We start from the raw sequence: 6,000 nt of genomic DNA, 5'->3' as shown, positions 1-6,000 counted from the left end.
AAGTAACAGTAAGTTGAAATCGCAAGACAAATAATTTGAAACTGCAAAGAAATCCCTGACTCAAAAACAAGTTTATAATAAACTTACATGCAGCATGACTGCCCTACAAAGCAAACGTGAAACGTACAGCAGACCAAGATGCACTTGGTGAAATCTTAAGTATCTACCAGCTTTCATAATGTTGCTTTTTTGTGATGAAGCTTATAACGTCAGGTGAATCGCTGGCAGGACATTTAATCCTAACAAATCAACTATATCATAACAAATCAACAATATCATAACAAATCAATCAATCAATAAGTAACACACCTCCAACATCCCATTAAGCTATTATGGAAAGAAATTATGTGTTCATCACCTGGCTACCTTATCATTATCTTGATAGTGACACAGCTAAGTCCTCTTAGAATCTTATTGTTGCATTCATGATAAATCACACATTAAGAACATGAGATTTCAGAGTTTTCTTTGAACTATTTGACGTAACGAAATTACAAGAATAAAAGCCTGGGAGATTGCTTTACGTCATATTCCGTTTGAATGTGTAACTTAGACAAAACATGGGACAAATTACTTTCTGCTCTATAAATGGGACTTGAACCATTTCAGGGAAATGTGAACAATCTTGCCGTCTGCTTTAGTAGTTCTTTGTGGAAAGTTTTCCCCTCAAATGTTTCCAGTTTCTACTCTAATTACTGAAAGCAATTCAGACTAAAAAAAGGTAACACGGGTAATTTGTAGTTGGTGTCCTTGTGTTGATAAATACTTAAATATTAAATACATAATTCCTTTAAGAATCCAATTAAAAAGCAGAGGGGTGGAGGCTGGGATGGTGGATAAGCCTCTATCTTCGAAGGCACCTTCTAATTTCCTTTAATCACAAACTTTCTCTGTGCATAATGCACTAACATTAACCAAACTCACCTAAACCATAACTCACAGCCATAATTCTTCTAGTTTAACACTCTAGATGCCATATCCAAATACTGTAGAAGAAAGACATTCAAAAGTGGTGGAAATAAATGCAATAGAAATGTAGAACTGACCAAATCCGAGAGTTTGCTTACTCCTTTAATATTGACTTTCTGGTTTTGAAATAGGATTGTGATTCTCTTTGCATGAGAGGTCACAGTTTACAGTCCTAACATCCTCATGACCCTACCAAAGCTGAAGAAATGCCATTATATCCCCACTGTTAGCCACTGGTGAAATCACTGTGTGGGTGTGAACTGTGAGCCAAGCTTCACTCACCAACTACAGCAGACTGCTCATCCACACCCTTTGTGCTCTCGCCTCTCTTTAACATCTCTGAATCAAGCAGCCCAGTCCTGCTGTGCCCACGCTGGCACTGCAGATATGGAAGCCAGGGAATTATTTCAAGTAGTGGTGTCAAAACAGAATGCAAACACAGTGTGTCTGCACAATGTGAGACATGGCTTTAGCTCAGGAGGTAGAGCAGGTCAGCTGCTGATCAGAAGGGTTGGTGGTTCGATCCCTGGCTGCCCCAGACTGTGTGCCAAATATCCTTGGGATACTAACTCTCTGATGCATTCATTGGAGTATGAATGTGTGTGAATGCTACATAGAAAGCACTTGAAGCATAGAAGAAAGTGCTTGGATGGATGAGGGAGGTTGTATAACATCCTCTGGGAGAGTAGAAAAGAGTCAGAAAAGTAAGATTACTTCAAACTAGTCCAGTTTTTGATCCTTGGGTGCCCACATCTAACATACTTTTCTGGCAGAGGACAAACAACCGTGTTGACTATGTTTGCTGAAGTGTCTGCAGTGTGTATATTTCTGGAAGTGTCTGACTGTGTGTCAATTTTTGAAATAACTGGGCTTTTCATTATTTCTTTGAACTTTTCTTTTCCCAGACTGGAATGATTGTACAGCATACAGCTTTAATGACTTGGAAAAAAAATTGGGTGCAGAAATGTGAATTTATTTAGAATTTTCTCTAATCTAGGGTAAGGAGTAGACATAGAGGCTCAAATATATATGCACTCTAGTTTCAGTCTTTTAACAAGTGCTGCTGAAGGTTCTACAGTATCTTTTAACTTGACAAGGCCAAGGATACCTATTAGTTTTTATTTGCCAAAAGTACAAGTTATTCTGATGTGTCACCACTTGGCCAAGGTCTGGAAAAAGACACAAACTTTGATTGACACATTTGAAATTGACTGAAATTTGCAGCTGCCCACAATAACAAGGGGTTTGTCTGGAGGAGTAAAGGCGAGGCTTTTCAATCTTAAAATCACCATTCATGGTCAAAGATGGCGGTGGAAGCCTCATGCTCTGGGACTGTCTTGCTGCCAGTAGCACTGGTCCTTGCACAAACTGGATGGTATAATGAAGAAGGCATACCTTGAAATTTTTTCAACTTCATGCCAAATCAGCATGAGACAGTTAAAACTTGGACACAGTTGGGTTTTCTAACAGGACAGTGATCCTAAGCACACATAAAAACTTTTTGAAATGGAAAAGTCAGGCTAACATTAGGCCTTTGGAATTATGTTCTCGACCTCAGACCTATTGAAAATTTGTAGACTATGTTGCAAAGCCAACCAACTAACTTGAACAAACTCTACCATTTTTGAATTTATAGATTTTGCCAGAAGCTTGTTGATGGCTACCAAAGTGTTTGATTGAGTTGCAACTTCCTAAAGGACATTTAACCAAATATTATTATATTTGAGCCTGTATGTATAGTTTTGATCCTGTGTGGATCCCCCCTAAATTAACTTTTTCACTCGATTCTTATTTTTTAAGGTCATGAAAGTAAATGTACAATCACTCCACTTGGAAAAAAGAACAGTTCAAAGAATTCATCAAAATACCACAATTACCATGACATTCATGCCCATGGCAAGTGTATGTAAACATTTAACCACACTTGTAAGCCAAGTCTTTGGAGCAGTGGGCAGTCATCCTGCAGTGCCTGGGGAACAGCTCCAGCACTAAGCGTATGCCTTGGTCAGGGGCACTTAACAGGCCAATTTACCTGTCATGGTTTTGATGGATACCAGAACAGAAAAGGTGAGAGCATGCAAACTCCAAACAGACATACCTTCCACTGGTTGTACTTGTTTCTGTGAGCTGATAATGTTATGAGCCACAGTGCTGCATGTTATATCATGATGTATGTCGTACATTTTCCTACGTAGGCTGACTTCACCTGGGATAAAGCAGGTAGTCCTGCTTCACCATACGGCCCCAGGTGAGATGGCATGTCCCTGCTGTCTAGACAGGAGAGTGACTAATGGTGATGCTTAAGAAAAGGAACACAGTTAATGACATTTCCCCTAACAGGATTGGAAAGTGTGTTTGGATCATCATGGTACAGCTGAGAAAAAAATCCTTGATGTTGGGAATTCATTGCACTCAAAGTTGAGGGAATAGTCATCTTTATGCATTAAAATGAACACAGGCAGAGAGCAGACAACGAGAAAACACACAGAGGAAAGAGATCTGATGAGATTAAAATACTTTGTTTTTAACTTATGAAGGTACTGCAAACCTTCCTTTGGCTTCCCTGTGGGGCTCACACTGGGAAAAGGCTTTACGTGGTGGATGTGGAAAGCTTCAGGATGCAGACAGGAAACCTGGATCACTCTAAGGTGCTGAATGTTATGTATGCACCACTGGCCTACTCCGATTTAGAAAATAAAACCCTATGACTAGTAAAACACATTGTGAAACAGAAAATAGTGGAAATCTAAAGGTTTTAAAAGTAAAACAATCAGCATTTGAGCAAAATGAGCTTTTATTGCAGAATGGAATAACTATATTTACTCATTAGCAACAATGCCATCCTTGTGTTTGCCTGTGTGTGTTTGTGTGTTTTTTTTCTGTCTCAGCAGCACATCTGAATCTTTCTTGGTCTGTTCAGACACTTTTCCAGGAGGTCAGTAAAAGTCCTGACCACTCAAAGCACTTCTTTGTCTGCTTCCTCCAGCATCTTCTGAGGACCTCCTTCTCCATAAGAGATGACGAAGCAAGCAAGCTGCGGCAAGCGGTGCGCACACAAACGCACATCGCAGACACACACCAAACAGTGTGAGTAACTGGTCCGGCTTGAGTGACTCTCTACCTTGCTGCCTTTAGGGCTTCCTGCAAGTCTTTTGGAAATGTGCCCTGTCCATGTGAAGATCATCACCTTTTCAGTGGCGGCAGAATCACGAGTTCATTAATGTGATGAACAAATTAATCACTATTAGCTGGTGTGACAACAGGAAAAGGGACAGACACTTTCGCATGGGTCACAAATTCTGTGCATGTCTGTGAAGCTCATTCTTGCAACCCTAACAAAGTGGCTATTTTTTCACTCCAGTGGGTAAACAAGATGCAGACTTGTGTCCTCTACTTTTCCCATCAGCCTTATTAAAATAACGGGCACAGTCTGGGCAAATTAACCCCAAAGGAAGTCAGTTTCTCCTTTCTACATGGAGTGATTCACACTGGCCTGGCTGTGGATGGCGTGCGTGAGGACACAGGTTAAAGAAGACCACAGGTCCTCTTGATCAGGCCCAGTTTGTTTTTTACTCTCTCACACAAAGACACCAACTCACTGCCGAAATGGAAACAGACATTTGCTGCCCTGTTAACAGTGTGCTTATTTACATCTGATGTCATAGTGTAAAAAACACCGACAAGGTTTCCACGCTCGATAGAGAGAGGTATCAGGAAAGACTGCTGCCCTGCAAATGGCGGTACAGATAGGATTAAGTTGGAATTGTTGTATAAACGGTGTCTGGCCTGAGGAAACACAGCTGTCTGGAGAAGGGGAGGTGATAGTTAATATTTTAGTGAGAGTAGCAGAACGCTGCTCTTAGATTGAAACAGACCCTAAAAAAGTTCAGAAAGGTGTGAGAGGTGATGCTTTCTCATATTGCAACAGTGAACAAAAGTTCACTTTGAGGTTAACATTTACATTCATCACCAAATACAAACTGCTTACATTTAAATGGCATCTGTTAAGCAGGTTCCCGTATTTTAAATTTCATTCATCCATCAAGTGTTTCCTGACTGTCAAAGCCCAAACTGGGTTGACAGATTGGGTCTACTGCTTAGACCTTCTTTGTCAAAGCTGTCAAGAGCTTCCCTCGCTTTTAGCGCCTTTGAGCACAATAGTCTGATTCTTTTTTGCCCCCTTTAAGCAGAGTGTTATTAGCATTATAGGTTGTTATTGGTTGATATTTGTCATTAATGCTAGCGTGCTTGCTAACTTAGTGACAAAAATGAATGAATGATAAATGATAAATGCACCTTGCTAAGTTAGCAAATACTTTAGCATTAATGTTAGCATACTTGCTAACTAACTACCAACAAAGCTAAGTGGCCAAGTTCCTTGTTTTCCACCAACTTAGGTGAAGCACAGTAAACAGCTATCAGTTATAGTTACCTATACATGTTTTTTAAATGATTTTTTTTTTTGGTGTAAAGCTGAAAATCTTCACATAAGAGTCTATGGGGGTGACTCACTTTAGGAGTGAGTCTCCAGTAACCACTTGAGAAACTAGATTGTGGCATGTCTTGATGCAAGCCCTAACAGCCAGGTAAAGAAATCCCCCAAAAATAAACTTTTTCGGACAGATTCTGGCATGTTGGCGTTTTTCAGCCTTGAAGTTAAAAAAGTAAGAATGAGAAAGCATTGGAAACAAAAGCCTTTGTAGCATCCAGAAGGCTGACAAAATTGCATTTAAGTTGTCATTTGCTTATAAACTCAGTTGCTTTTTGTGATGTGTCCAACATTTTGCCTAGTCTCTTTGCTCCTCTGGACTCCTGACCATGAACTCATTTCACGGGCGTGTGACTTTCTTGTGTGACTCAACATATAATTCAGTCGATGAAGCGAAGTTATTAGTACCCCTCACATGTCAAATCCAACCCTCACTGTCACTCTTTAAATGACCCAACCCAATCTGGTTTCCACAGTAACTTTGCTTTGTAGCAGTGTGTTGTGGAATCTTTGGTAAGTGCTTCGTCACAGTTTGCATTCAC

The sequence above is a fragment of the Neolamprologus multifasciatus genome, chromosome 1 (genome assembly GCF_963576455.1).
Source record: "Neolamprologus multifasciatus chromosome 1, fNeoMul1.2, whole genome shotgun sequence".
NCBI classification, from domain to species: domain Eukaryota; kingdom Metazoa; phylum Chordata; class Actinopteri; order Cichliformes; family Cichlidae; genus Neolamprologus; species Neolamprologus multifasciatus.
The sequence above is the reverse complement of the archived record's forward strand: the minus strand, read 5'-3'. Positions refer to the sequence as shown.